This window comes from Durio zibethinus, chromosome 17, assembly GCF_047325235.1.
Source record: "Durio zibethinus cultivar Kanyao isolate XHJ-2024 chromosome 17, ASM4732523v1, whole genome shotgun sequence".
Classification (NCBI taxonomy): domain Eukaryota; kingdom Viridiplantae; phylum Streptophyta; class Magnoliopsida; order Malvales; family Malvaceae; genus Durio; species Durio zibethinus.
In genome coordinates, this window is record NC_143178.1 from 18,506,409 (window position 1) to 18,520,372 (window position 13,964).

At 28.8% G+C, this 13,964-nt stretch overlaps 1 long non-coding RNA gene across 2 annotated transcripts; it reads left to right on the top strand.

The window, feature by feature from the left end:
* The first annotated feature begins 3,538 nt into the window (after nt 1-3,538).
* Nucleotides 3,539-13,592, top strand: LOC149514073 (uncharacterized). Of its 2 annotated transcripts, none has more exons than XR_016328977.1 (3): nt 3,539-4,709; nt 11,728-11,843; nt 12,889-13,592. It is a non-coding gene; the product is annotated as an uncharacterized LOC149514073 (long non-coding RNA). The 2 variants fall into 2 exon arrangements; XR_016328978.1 differs by having other exon boundaries at nt 13,186-13,592.
* Nucleotides 13,593-13,964: the final 372 nt, after the last annotated feature.

Here is a 13,964-nt window from a genome sequence, read left to right on the forward strand (position 1 = left end):
GTAAAATAACCGCACATTTTCTCTTTTGCTTTGACTATTTTACATTGATATTTTGTTGATATGAAAGTACTTTTTCTAAGAAAGCATTTTTCAAATAAAACTTAGCATTAGTGAAATGTGCCTCCGCTATAGAAAATGGCTTAGAATCTACAACAACTATCTTTCCTTGACCATTTCTACAGTATTTCAAACATTGGTGAAGAGTTGAAGAAACTACACCATTTTGATATATCCATGGTTGCCGTAATAACATATTGTATATTGTTTTAGATCAATCACATGGAATAATGAATTTGATTCTATATCACAAATAAAAAGTTAAAGTCTAAGCTTCCCAAGAGCTCTTTGCCTTCCTTAATTGAATATTTGAATCATTAAGTGACTTTGTGACAATTCATCTAAAAGGATTCCAAGTTCTTTCATTATCTTCTAGGGAAAAATGTTGACAATAGATCCATCCTCTATAGGATCCTATTGATCCGTTGCTCATGAACATATCTAAGCATAAATAATGGTTGATTGTGAAGAGTAGATCCTAACAACAAATTTTCATAAGAAAAAACAATCTTTGTAGCATAAGAATAACTAGCTTTAAATGCTATCTTGTCAATGTTGTTATCATCATTTTTCACTTCCTCACCAATATAGTAACAAGTAATGGAAGCCATTTTTTCTCTTTTGAATTGAATTGGCATATATACATTCAAAGTGATTAGTTTTCTTAACTTTTTTTCTCTCAAGTTTTCATGCCTAGATGGAATTGGTTTTGTTTGGATCACCTTTTATGTTGGTTTTTTGAGTGATTGCTTGACTATCTTAGCTTTTATTGTCACTTGAATAGCTTTTATAGATTTTTTTTTTTTACTTTTTTAACGTGTAACTAAGGTCTAACCATCATTATCTTGACCTTTGATTTGAAAATGATCATCGCCCCTATTCTTTTGAATATTAGTCATACTTGTAGCTAGTATGATAGGGTCAAAAAATCAAATTTAATGGTTCCACTTGAAGGTAGTAAGATGAGGTCAAGAGAACCAAATTTGATGGTCCTACCCAAAAAGTTGGGTTGAGAAACCATATATATTGATGCCAAGTTTGATGCCATGAGCTTTTCTTCAAATTTAATTTTTTTGTCATCATGAAGTTGCATGATTTTTTCTTTTAAAATAAAGCATTTCTCTAATGGATGACTAATCAAGTGGTGATAGTTGCCGTAGTTAGGGGCATCCATTTTATCAACTTTCTTAGGTCACTTTATTTCCAGCAACTAGATTAGCTTGGACTTCAAGAGTTCACCTAGTATGCCTGAAACATCTAAATTGGGGAAAAGATACTTCTTCTCTTATCTTTTCCCTTAATGAGATTCTACTTTTACCTTTATTTTGAGAAGAAGTAGATTTTACCTCTTAAAATTTCTTTGACTTAGAGGCTATCTTTAAAAACTTGGTATTTATAGTTATGGACTGTTTGCTTTCTCCTTTATCAGTAAAAGTTTTACCCATTTTACAAGTATCTTGCTTTTCTTTGCATTTCTTTTGCTCTTATATAAAAAGTCCTTGGTTTTTTGTAGTTGCCATACTTAGCTCTATATCATGTGCGTGGGTAGCCAATTCGTTGAAGGTTTTAGTCTTGATACTTTGGAGAATATAGCGTAATCCCCAATTTATGCCTTGTATACACATGTCAAGAGCAAAGGACTGAGAAAATTTCTTTTTGCAATTAAGACTTAAGTTTCTCCATCTACGAATGTAATCGATCACAAGTTTATCTTTCTATTCGCGTGAACTTATGAGTTCGATCATACGGGCTATATGGTGAGTGCTATAAAATCAATTGAGAAATTAATGCTTAAGTTGTTCCCAATCGATATACCAATCAAAGACATTGCCTTTCAAAGAGTGCACAAATTGCTTTGCAAGAAGATCTCCATTAGTGCCAGCATTATTGTAACTTTCCATAAAGTAGGCAATATGTTGGTGTGGATTTCCTTTACCATTGAATTGTTGAAACTTTGGAGGTTGGTAATTCTCAAGCATCCTCAAACGATCAATCTTTTGAGAATATAGCTTAGCAAATGAGTATAAAGGTTGAGTGCCACTCTCAACTTGATCTTTAATTGCTTCTTTGATAAGATCTTTGGGTTGACTGGCAATAACAACTTCATTAAGTTTTTGTTGAGAATCTTTGTCAACTTCTATGTTGGAATCCTTATCATCTTCCTGAAGGATTGAATGATGATTACGGTTTGAAGTCATTGGTTGCTTGTCTAGTGAGATTGCTAATATAAAAAATATTTTTATATTTTTTTAATTTGAGAAGAAAAATCATTTTGATCATGAAAAATGTTTGAAAATTAATTTTATTTAGGGAAAAATAAAACTAAAATTAATTTTGATAATAGGTTGTCACACCTTCAATGTTGTAAGATGTAATCGAAAAGTCTTGTCATTGTTTTGATAATTTAAAAGCTTTGGTTTTTGATTTTGAGTATTTTTAGATTAATAAGTTTCGGGTATTTTAAATGCTTTATTCTTTGGTTTCGATTTTAAGGAATTCATTTAAATGACTTGATATGCTTTTGGTGTTTTGTCACTCAATATATGTTATCTTTTATATGTTATGTATGGTATTTTTATACTTTAATTTATAAATCAAATTAAGCATGCAAAAATATTATATATGAAATATTTGTTTTGAATTTGTAATATGGCTTTGCCAATGCATGATTTCTCGATTTTGAACTTTGAATATGTTTGTTCAATAAATATATATATGTAATAATCTTCATGACTATGATTTATTTCATAAGAGACTTTGAATTAAATATATGAAATAACCATTATACCATATGTGTTTTGAGCAAATGCATGTATATTGTTTATTGGATAATAAGATAAGAAATTTAGGATTTGTCTCATAATATGATTATGTTTAAACCTTGTCCATGGGTTTAAATATTTGTCATATTGATATGCATTTTGAATTAAAAATTGATTTTTCATCATGCCATCAGTTTTAAAATAATAGTTTTTATTCACCGTTTATTGATTTCAAAATAATGAATTTTATTTTGTTTAATGAAATTATTTTGTTGCTTTTGATATGCTTATGATCTGTTACCATTAAAGTTATTGTGATTTTTGTTATGCTTTTGATTTATGTAACAAATGTTAAGTATGACCATAGCATGTTATAAGAGACTTATGAATTTATGATTTTTTAAAATTTTAAGGGTTAAATGTAGCTATTACTTGTTAAAAGAGATGTGCAAATTTATAATTTTACGAAATTTTGATTGGTTTAATTATTTAAAAATTTAATTTATGAATGAATATATTTATGAATATAAAATTATCCGTTGTTATTTTTAAGTCATAATTTTTTCTTTTATCGAAAGATAAAACTCTAATACAAGTAAAAGAGAAAAAAAAAGCTTGATTTTGAAATCAAGTCCTTAATGACCTTTCAAAAGCCTTTAACTACTTAGATTAAAGGTTCGAGGATAATCATAATTATTATTTTATACTTTTAAAAGTCCATTTTTATTTTATCTTTTTCTTCTTTATGATTTTTCTTTTATAAATTCTTTTATGTTATTTACCCTTTTCTTTAATTTTTTAATTTTTATATATTTTCAAAAAACAATAATAATAATAAAGGAAAAACAGAAAACTGAAAAAAAAAAGAAAGGAAAAATAAAAAGAAAAAAAATTGGCGGAACCGAAATTGTTTGGACTCGAAATCTTTTTGAAATCGTAGTCCTTTTTGATGAACACCTTTCAAATGGGAACATTAATGACTCAGAATTCTCAAGAAACAGCAAATGTCTTTGAATCGAAATTCTTGTGGAAAAAGAAATACCTTTCTGATTGGGGGTGATTCCCTATAAAATTGATACAAAACCATCAGCCGCTACACACAGGCCAAATCAACAGCAAAAAAAAAGAAAAATCAGTAATTAGAAATCAACTTCCTAAACTCCTTTCTGCCAACACCTCTTTCCCAGGGTTACAATTTTTTTCTGAGCAGCCACAATCCAAAGCCTAATCCCAGCTTTCCACACAAAAGGGGAGATCAATCACACAAATATCCACAATCACGGTTCACAGAATAATCACAGAGACACATCAGGAGCAAAAACACAATCTACAATAATTTATAGCAATCATAGGCAGAATTAGTTTTGGCTGGTGATTTTGTGCTTTTCGGGTGGTGTTAATTTGTTGGGTTTGTTGAGTTTTTTGGGTTTCTCCTAGGCCAAAGAAAGGGGAAAACGGAATTTCATTGTGTTTTCTTGGGTTGGCAGAAAGTGTTTTGACAGTGGGGTGTTCCAATTCCGGAGTTAGATCTAAGTCAAACACAGGAAATTTGGGGAGAGTTAATTTGACAAAAAAAAAAAAAGGAAAGGCGATCGAGAACTTTTGAAAAACGAATTTTTTTTTTGGTGCTTGGCTTCCGGCGAACGGCGGTGCATGGTAGAAGTAGCGGCCCCATTCTAAAAATGGAATAAGTGTCCCGTGACAAGAGCTGGTCAATTTAGAGAAAGGTTAGAGGTTTAAGGGCTAGAGAGAGAAAGTCAAAATCAGAAGTGAAAAAAAAAATCAATGTTGGTTATTTAAGGAAATAATAAACGACGTTGTTTCATCACCTAGGATAGCCGCGGTTGGACCTGTCTGGACCCGCGTGTATACCCGATTGAGACCCGACCGGTATGTCTTACTTTCTTTTTTGTTTTTCCAGTTTTTTGTTTTCTTTATTTAGTTTTATATTTTTTACTTATTTACTAATTTTATTTTTGTCTTATTTATTCGTTTTATTTATTTCTTATTTTTATATATGTGTTTATTTAAATTAATGAATTAGGATCAGTTTTGGTTTTTATATCATTTAGAAAATTTTTATAAGAAGTTTGGAAATGAATGGTAACTATCCTAATGATGAAATTTAAAAAAATGCACGATTAGGTGATTTAAAAAAATTTTTAGATGAAACTTTTTTCTAAATTTTACCAAAACAATAAAAAATTTAGATTAAATTTTTTAATAAACAATAATTATAATTTATTTTCAAATTAAAATTCAAGTAGTATAAAATAAAAATTAATTAATAAAAATTAGAATTTATTATTTTCATAAAATATTTAATAAATTTAGTGATAAAGGCTTTTCAAGAGAACAAATGGATTTATTAAATACTATCAATGTGAGAAAATTCTTTTAAAAATTTGCTAGAGAATACCTAAAATTATTTTCCAATAAAAACATAAAGATTAAAAATTAAAAAAATTTAAGTATTTCCATAAAATATTTAATTAATTTGATGATAGAGTTTTTTCAAGAGAAAAAATGGATTTATTAAATACTTTAAAGGTGAGAAAAATCTTTTAAAAATTCTGTCAGAATGGTGAAGAAGATTTAAAATTCTTTTCAATATTTAAATATTAAAAATTAATTAAAAATAAAATACCATTTAGTTAATACCTTTAGAATAATCTAAAATTAATTGGTACTATCCTTAGGAAAAATGTTATGGGGTGTTAAAACCTTTTTTGCATGTAATAGAACTCTCAAACTTAATTATGAAAAGTAGATCAAAACTTATTCTTTTAGGTATTCTTATTTGAGCTTATGATCTTTTTAAAATGATAGATTCATTAAATAACCAATCACACTTAATTAAAAAAGATTGGTGGTAACTCCTAATTTTATGTTTACCGTTCGAGTTTACAAATTTGTATGTTATGAGAGTCAAACCTTTTGTTTAATGGTATTAATTTATTTTGTAGTTTATATGTTTTACTAATGTTATTATTTCTTTTTTCCTTTTATTTATCTTAATTTGGGGAAAATTATGAATAAAAAAAGGTGGATATGTTCCTTCACATATATTATCACATACATTTGTATAATGTAAGCCTTACATCGAGGCTCCATTACTTTTAGGAAGGAGTAAAGTATCTATGCTCTCATAAGATGATAATCTCTGTAATGGCTAGCTAAATACTCTCACTCAAAATGAATCATTTCCATTTGTAACCTATGATAGGTGAAGATTAGAGTGCTTTATTAATCCATTATTGATGACAGTAAAGAACAATTTGGAAACTTTTAGTTTGATCAACAACCTAACTTTCATTTAGAAACCACTATAAAAGCCAACCTTTAAGTTAGAGTTATGCTCACCTATTGTGTAAAAAATAACCCAAGATTAAGACACAAGAAGAAACATGTTTTGTATTAACTTCGATTTGTTCATGTTTATGTTCTCGTTGAAGAATCTTTTTTACATAAAAAATGAGTAGGATTTTGAATTGAAATGTATTATTTTCTTCCATTTACATGATCTTATATCATTTTCATTTCATCATCAATTGCATATATGTATTTTACATACATTTTCATCCATGTAGACATTTTTGTGTAAGCATTGTTTTAGTTCACTTTTCCATGCATAAAAGACATAAATGCATAATTAATGATCAAGGACAATATTTTTTCTCATTAGTCTTAGACTGAGTTTAATTGAAAGTGAATTTTCATTTTATTTGTTTAGAAATAATGGCTTTAGTATGTGAGCATTGCAACATGTTGTCATGAATTGAATGGGATCTATAACTATTGAAAATTATTTTCTTTCATTTTTTTGAGTTCAAGATTGTTTGACAACGAAAAGCCACATGATTTCTTTCTATGTTTGAAAAATGTTCTTTAAAGAAAGAAAAACTTTTTGGAAAACAATCTTAAAGAAATTAGTGATTATTATCAAGATGAACATAATAAATTGTTTCACTAATCATTTTATGCTCCAATTCAATTGAGAAGCAAACCACTTAAAAGCCTAAATTCCCATAGGGGCATAACTTTAAGCACCTTATTTCCATTTGACCATGGTGATTTCAAAATCAATAATCTTCATTAGGGCTATGAGCAATGAAAAGACTAGTCAATTTATAAAGTCAATACGTGAGGCATTCTGTTAAGAATCTAGATTATGGTAATTTGCTAAGTGTTAAGGCAATATTAAACACATCAATACCTAATTTCCTTAAAAGCTCAAAGTCTTTAATCTTTTCCACAGGGCAAATTACTACAAAAACCATATTTTCTCAAACATCCTAGTACAATGTCTTAACTTGTGAATTAGCTTCTCTTTAATTCTTTTTCCCAAACTTTATCATTTACTCATATCGTAGGGAAAATTTATTAAAAGAGCCAAATTACATGATATCCCAAATATCATTTTTTGTATTGTCTTGATTGATGTAACATCTTTTTTTCTTTGAATGAGGATTATATGAACATTTGAAGTGGACTATGAAAAATGAAGATGGTTAGATTGGGCCTTTACTTCATACAGCAAATTGAGATGACATTTGAATATGAGTTGCAAAAAATGAATGAAAAAAAATAATTGTAACATTATGCATGTGAGATGTTCAAATAATTCCAAAATTAAAGAGAAAAAAAAATATTTTTATGAGAATTTCATTTCAATGGAAGTATCCATATTTGATATGGTAAATGATATCTTTTAGATTCTTTTCACAAAAAAAATTATATATTTGCTATCCCTTTTGAGCTTGCTGAATTTTTTTAAGTAAACTCAAATAAAGGACCACCTTGCACATTGGGGGCAAGTATGAATAAAGATCTCTTTGAGAAAACATTGGATTCTAAATTAAGGATAAAGAAGAAATGGCCATAGTTAAAGGCAAATTTGAAGCAAATGGAGTTGAAAAATTTAAACTTATTTTGTCAAAAGTGAAAACATGTAAGGAAAAAAAATTGAAAAAAAATTAAATGAAAAAAAAAAATGGTTCTTGGTTTGATTACTTTTAAACATATATTTTGAACCTATTTATCCTTTTTTCATAACCTTGAACCTTGGCTAGCACCACATCTTTCAAAAAATCCATTTTGATTAAGTTTGAATAGCTAAATTGAAGAACTTTTTCTTTGTGAAGTGATCATCACTATTTGGTTTTGGACAAATTTGGAGTTTTTAATGGTATGATGAAGTAATCAATAGAAGAAAAAAGAAAAGAGAAAAAAAAAGAACATAAGAAAAGAAAAAAAAAAAGCTCAAGAGGGAAAACATGAAAAGGTATTTTAGAGTACGATTGAACCTTTGAAAACTACTTATGAGATTCTATGTGTGATTATGCTAAGGCTGTGATTGAAAGCAATGATATTTTAAATGAACCAATGAGCATTGGAGAGCTTTGAAAGATCTAAGATGGTTTATTGTAGAACTTAAGCATTTATTTTTTTTTCTTAAAATTTTTAGCATTACACAATTAGTCTTGACATCTATTAAAATACCATGTATTAAGAACTTAAGAGAGTTTAAAATGGATTGTGCTTTAAAAAAAAAACTTTCATTTATGAGCTTAAATGAAAAAACAATAATCCTCCCTTTCTCATTTAGTGGCACGGTCTTATTTGATAACTAAGATCATGATGTACCAAATTATTTCATTCTTTTGGAAAGACCAAGTTCTGATTCACCTAAATCATTTTAGCCTTCTAGGTAGTAATAACTTGTTTTTAAGAGGTTTGATGACTTTTCTTTTCAAAAGTGAAGAATTAATTCATTTTCATCTTGATCATAGAAAATAGTTATATGGGATAATTTTCTATTGTCACTTAATAAGTTTAGGATAAGAATATGAACATTTTGAAGAAATAAAGTTCTCATGACCTTTTAAATTTGAAATGTTACATATATGAATTTTGATGGATGAAAGGAAGATGGTTTCGAAACCAACATGAAAATAATAACTTTTTTGGGGTAAAGAGAATGCATTGTTTTGAATAATGCTTTTTTAAGTTTGACTTTGTTTGAATAGTGTTGACTAAATTTGATGAGGTTTAACCTTGGGGCATTGAGGCCAAATTGGTTCAAATTTCAATTTTAAAAACTTATCAAAATTAAAAAAATATTATATTTGAATTTGGTCAAAATTTAAAGTGCTTTACAAATGGTCGAATTTTATCTAGACAAAATTAAATGTCTACAACTATCAAAAAATAAAAAAAATAAAATAAGAAAGAGAAAGAAAGAAAGAGAGAGAGAGGCTTTCCTTATTGAAATCATTTGACTGAACATGGGATATTTATGAAAATATACATGTCTTGTATTATCTTAATGTTGCCAAAAGTCTTTTTATAAAAAGAACATAAAGCTACCACTCCTCTTGTAAGATAAAAGGCATATTGATGCAAAATAAGCTAAGAGCAACTCTAAGCAAAAACTTGAGAGAAAAAATAAGAGGCTTTGTAAATACTCACTAGTTAGAGTGTGGTCTGTGTTTTTTCCTACCTCAAAAAAGGTTCTTTCATAAAAGTTCATGTGGATTACCATTAGAGGCTACATGTTTAGGTAGCTTTGTGACTAGGGAAACAACTTGGAAGATCACCAAATTGAAACAAAAGAATTTTGGCACACAAGGCACACACCATAGCCAAAACCCATGTAGTTTATATGTGTTATGTGTTTGTATGATCTTGTTGATTGATATTGGCTTTAGAGAATTAAAAATTTTAAAATTTTACTACTTTAACATTGTATATTAATACATAATTCCCTTTATGGAACTCCTTGTAGTGCTTTGGCACTAGCTTATTTGGTTTTTCTTGCATTACAAGCATTTAATCATCATTTGAACACTTGAAGATGACAAATAGGGACGGTAGCAAGTGGAAAAGGTAGTAAGTGTGAAAATGTTGATAGGTAGCCATGATTTTGCTAGTTGTTTCTCTTTCCTTTCATGTAGGGACCAAACAGCCTCATTTTGTGCCAAATAAGCACTGAGTTGGCAACCGTTTGTCATCTTATGCCATTGACTATACTTAGACATTGCCACTCTTTTAATTATGGAGGGCACTTAGAAAAGGAAAAAACTATAGCAAAGGTGTTACAATGTGGATTATATTGGCCTACCTTGTTTAAAGATGCACAACAATTTGTCTCGAGGTGTGATAGATGCCAAAAAGCGAGCAATATTTTGAAAAAACATGAGATGCCTCTAAATAACATTCTAGAGGTTGAGATTTTTAATGTATGAGGGCGTATTGATTTTATGGGACATTTCATTGCATCCTATAATAATCTCTACATCCTAGAAGTGATTAATTATGTTTCTAAGCAAGTGGAAACAACTGCCTTACCATTAATGATGCTAAGGTTGTTATAAGGTTTTTTAAGAATAACATTTTTATATGATTTGGGACACCTGAAGCCATCATTAGTGACGAGGAAACCCATTTTTGCAACAAATACTTTATCACACTTTTAGCAAATTATGACCCATAAGGTTGCTACTGATTACCGGCCATAATTTTGTGGTTAGGTAGAGGTCTCGAATAGGGAAAACAAAATGATATTTGAAAAAAATAATGAATCCCTCTAGACAGGTTGGTCTAAGAGATTGGATAACTCATTTTGGGCTGATAGGACTGATTTTAAGACTCCTATAAAGATGTTACCATACCAGTTGGTCTTTGGATAAGCTTGTCATCTGCCAATTAAGTTGGAACATAGTGCATCCTAGACCATTAAGAATTTGAATTATGATCTAAACACAATTGGTGAGAAGAGGTTGCTGTAACTTAATGAGCTTGATGAGTTCGGATTACAAGCCTACGAAAGTTGTAGACTTTACAAAGAGAAACCAAAAAGATGGCATGACAAGAAAATCTTAGAAATGAGCTTCGAGCTTGGTTAGCATGTGTTGCTTTTCAATGCTCCATTGAAGCTATTTTCAAGAAAGTTGAAATCCATATGGTTTGGTGATTGCACTAAAATTTAGCTTTTTCATACTCATTTTTAGTGCAATTTAATTCATATTTTGGCTTATACCTAAGATTTTTGGCAAAATTGCTTCTAACTAACATTAATCTCATGTGTAGGTATAAATGGAGAAAATGAGAAATTTTGGTCAAATTGGATACATTTTGGAGGAATTTTGGTGCAAAATTATGCAATTGGCCTAAACTAGTGTCAATATACAACATTGACACTTAGGGAGTTTTTCTTGGTTTTTCTTGCTTGATTTTTGTTCGTATTATTTTCATAGTTTTTTTTTTTAATAAAATGGATGATAAAAGTATTCATAGAATGTTTAAAAATTTTGTAAAAAAAAAAAAAGATATTTGAAGCATGTAAGAAAGATGTTGGTGCATGGTGCATGGGAGCAACACCAAAATTTCAAAGTGTTTCAAGATGGTTCAAGAGCACCAATTTGAGGGTCTGATGTGGCACTTTTAAGACCTCATTGTAGATATTTTGGAGAGATTTTTTGGTGCTTCATTTATCACTCACTTGCCTATAACTAGGAGTAGAGCCAACCATTTTAGAGAGAATTTAGCTTAGGATTTTATTTTTCTTATTCTTTAATTTCTGCACTTTCCTTTACTGCATTTTATTTTCTTGGCAACCAAATGGCCCTTGATCTTCATGTTTTTCTATTGATTTTGATTGCAATTTTACATTTCTTTAGGTATTTTTCAGTGTTCTTTATGATTTTGGCAATCAAACTTGCAAATTTTATTAATTTCTAGCTCAGTTATACTAATTTTTCGTTGATACTCAAATCTGTTTTTGAATCTGTCAATTTTGACCTACCTGTGATTTTTTGGTGATATCTCATTCACATCGTATTTTTTTTTGTTCAAATTTTTTTTATACTTTCCTAATTCAATTATCTATAACATATTAAAAATTCAGCTTCAAACTCATACCATAGTGTTCCAGATCAAGCTTGGAAGGTTCGTTTGGATGCAGGTGACAAGTGCAGGTTAGATGTGATCAGTCTAGTTTGGCATGGAATCGCTCTCTCCTTGGTGAGTTGTTTGCCTTCTTTTCACTCTAAATCCTTAGTTTACTTGTTTATTTGTTGATTCTTATTTGATTTAGTTTATTTCTTTACATTTCATTGCTGTTTGGATCATTTTCTTAGATGATGTTTTGATTTTCCAGATTTTGCACTGTTTTTTAATTAAGTTTGTTGAGCTAATTTCTTTATTGATTCATGCTATTTTCTTGTTGATTTGGGTAGTTAACTCATAGATCTAGGTAGTTCTATTGTAAATGCAATTCATTTCCATTTTATAATTGTAGGTTGAATTTTTTCTTTAGCAATATCATGCACTACCATTGTTCACGTCAGTTTCGGTTTACATTTTGTTCATTATTTGATAAATCTTGTCTTCAACTTTGGTTCTGCAATTTAAACTCACATTTAGTCCTTTAATTAGTTCTTCATTTAGCCTACTTAACTTTCGTCATTCAACATTAGGAGTAAAAATAAAATCAGTTTACAGCTTGAGTGTTGTATTTATGCATTTGTTCATTGGTTAGCTGTTTTTGGTTTGTAATTTCTATTGGTTTACTTTTCTTTACATTCAATTTATTCAATATTTTTTAGATCTTGTCTTTATATAGGATGTTTAGTGGTTGTTTAGACTCTAGTTCATGTTCAATAAACTTTGCATTTTTTTTAGCTTTCATTCCATGACATGTTAGGCATTAAATCTAGTTTTGATAATTCTAGGATGTAGGTGTGAATTTAGTAATTGCATTTTATGCTTGATTTTCAATTGTGCAATTTATTTTAGTTAGTATTTGTTTTTGCATTTTATGATTAGTTTAAAATTCACTTGTCATACATTTACTGTTTAGTGAAATTTTCATGCATTTTTATATATTGGTTGATTTTATCTTTTTTTAGTTAGTTTAGTTTCATGTTTATTCTTTGATTGAACCAACTTTAGAAGGATATGGTGATAATACGTACTTAGTTTAGAAATATCTTTTAATTAATTCTCGTGGGATCAACATCTTAACCTTTGGTCACTATTATTACTTGTACGGCTTGTGCACTTGCAGAGTTTCCCCAATCATTTGGTCCATAATTGGTGACTCAAGTATTCCGTTATGGTGCAATTGAAATTATGTTTGAGAATGTGAGGAACCATTTAAAGTAAATGGTTAGAAACTGAAACACTACATTGGAGAAACTATTGATAAACTAAAATAAGTCATTAAGCCCTCTGACCCTCTGTAAGCTACATTTGGATTTCTAGCTATAGACTTCAATTCAATGCTTCTTAGGAAGCAACCTAAGTTTTTTTCTTTTATCTATTCATGTTATGCTCTTTATTTGCTTTGGTTGTTTACTTGTAGGTAATAATCAAGCCAATCATGGAAACTTTAAGGAAAGCTTTAGCCATATTAAGGGAGTATTCTACACCCATTCTATATTTAATTTCTTCCTTGCCTACACATTGAGGACAATGTGATTTTCAAGTTTAGGGGTAGACACAATTTGTGCCAAAAATTTCCAAAATTTTTTAAAAATCTTGCCAAAATTTCAAAAAATTTTGAAAATTTATTGTGCTTAAATAATTTTGTTATAAGTTATTAATATGCTTCCTATGGTTGATTTTTCATGATCCTATGATAGAAACCATGATTGATTTTGACTACAGCTTTTGGAAAAGAATAAATATAGTGTTGGTACTAGCTCTTAAAGTCGAATCATATTTTGGCTAAGACATTATCATATTTGTAGTATTTTTATATTTGATATCTTGTAAAAGTCTTATTTATTTATCATTGAACTTGTTTACATATATTTTTAATGTCAATGCTTATATGTTAAAGTCATCAAAATATAAATAAAGCTTTGTAGGGGAATTACAATGAGATTATAATTATTATATCATTATTGTAAAAAAGCTATATGTTCCAAAATTAGTTCTTAGTCAATACTTTGTCAATAAAAGGACATTATTGACAAAAACTATTGAGACTAGCACGTGGTTATGCTTTTGCTTATGAAACAAACAGCCAAACTCATAGATTGAAGTTTGGATAAACTTAAGCTAGCATGTGGATGCTTGTTACAAGAAAATGTTTATTGAATGACCTAATATGAGAATGCTATATGGTACTTCATATAG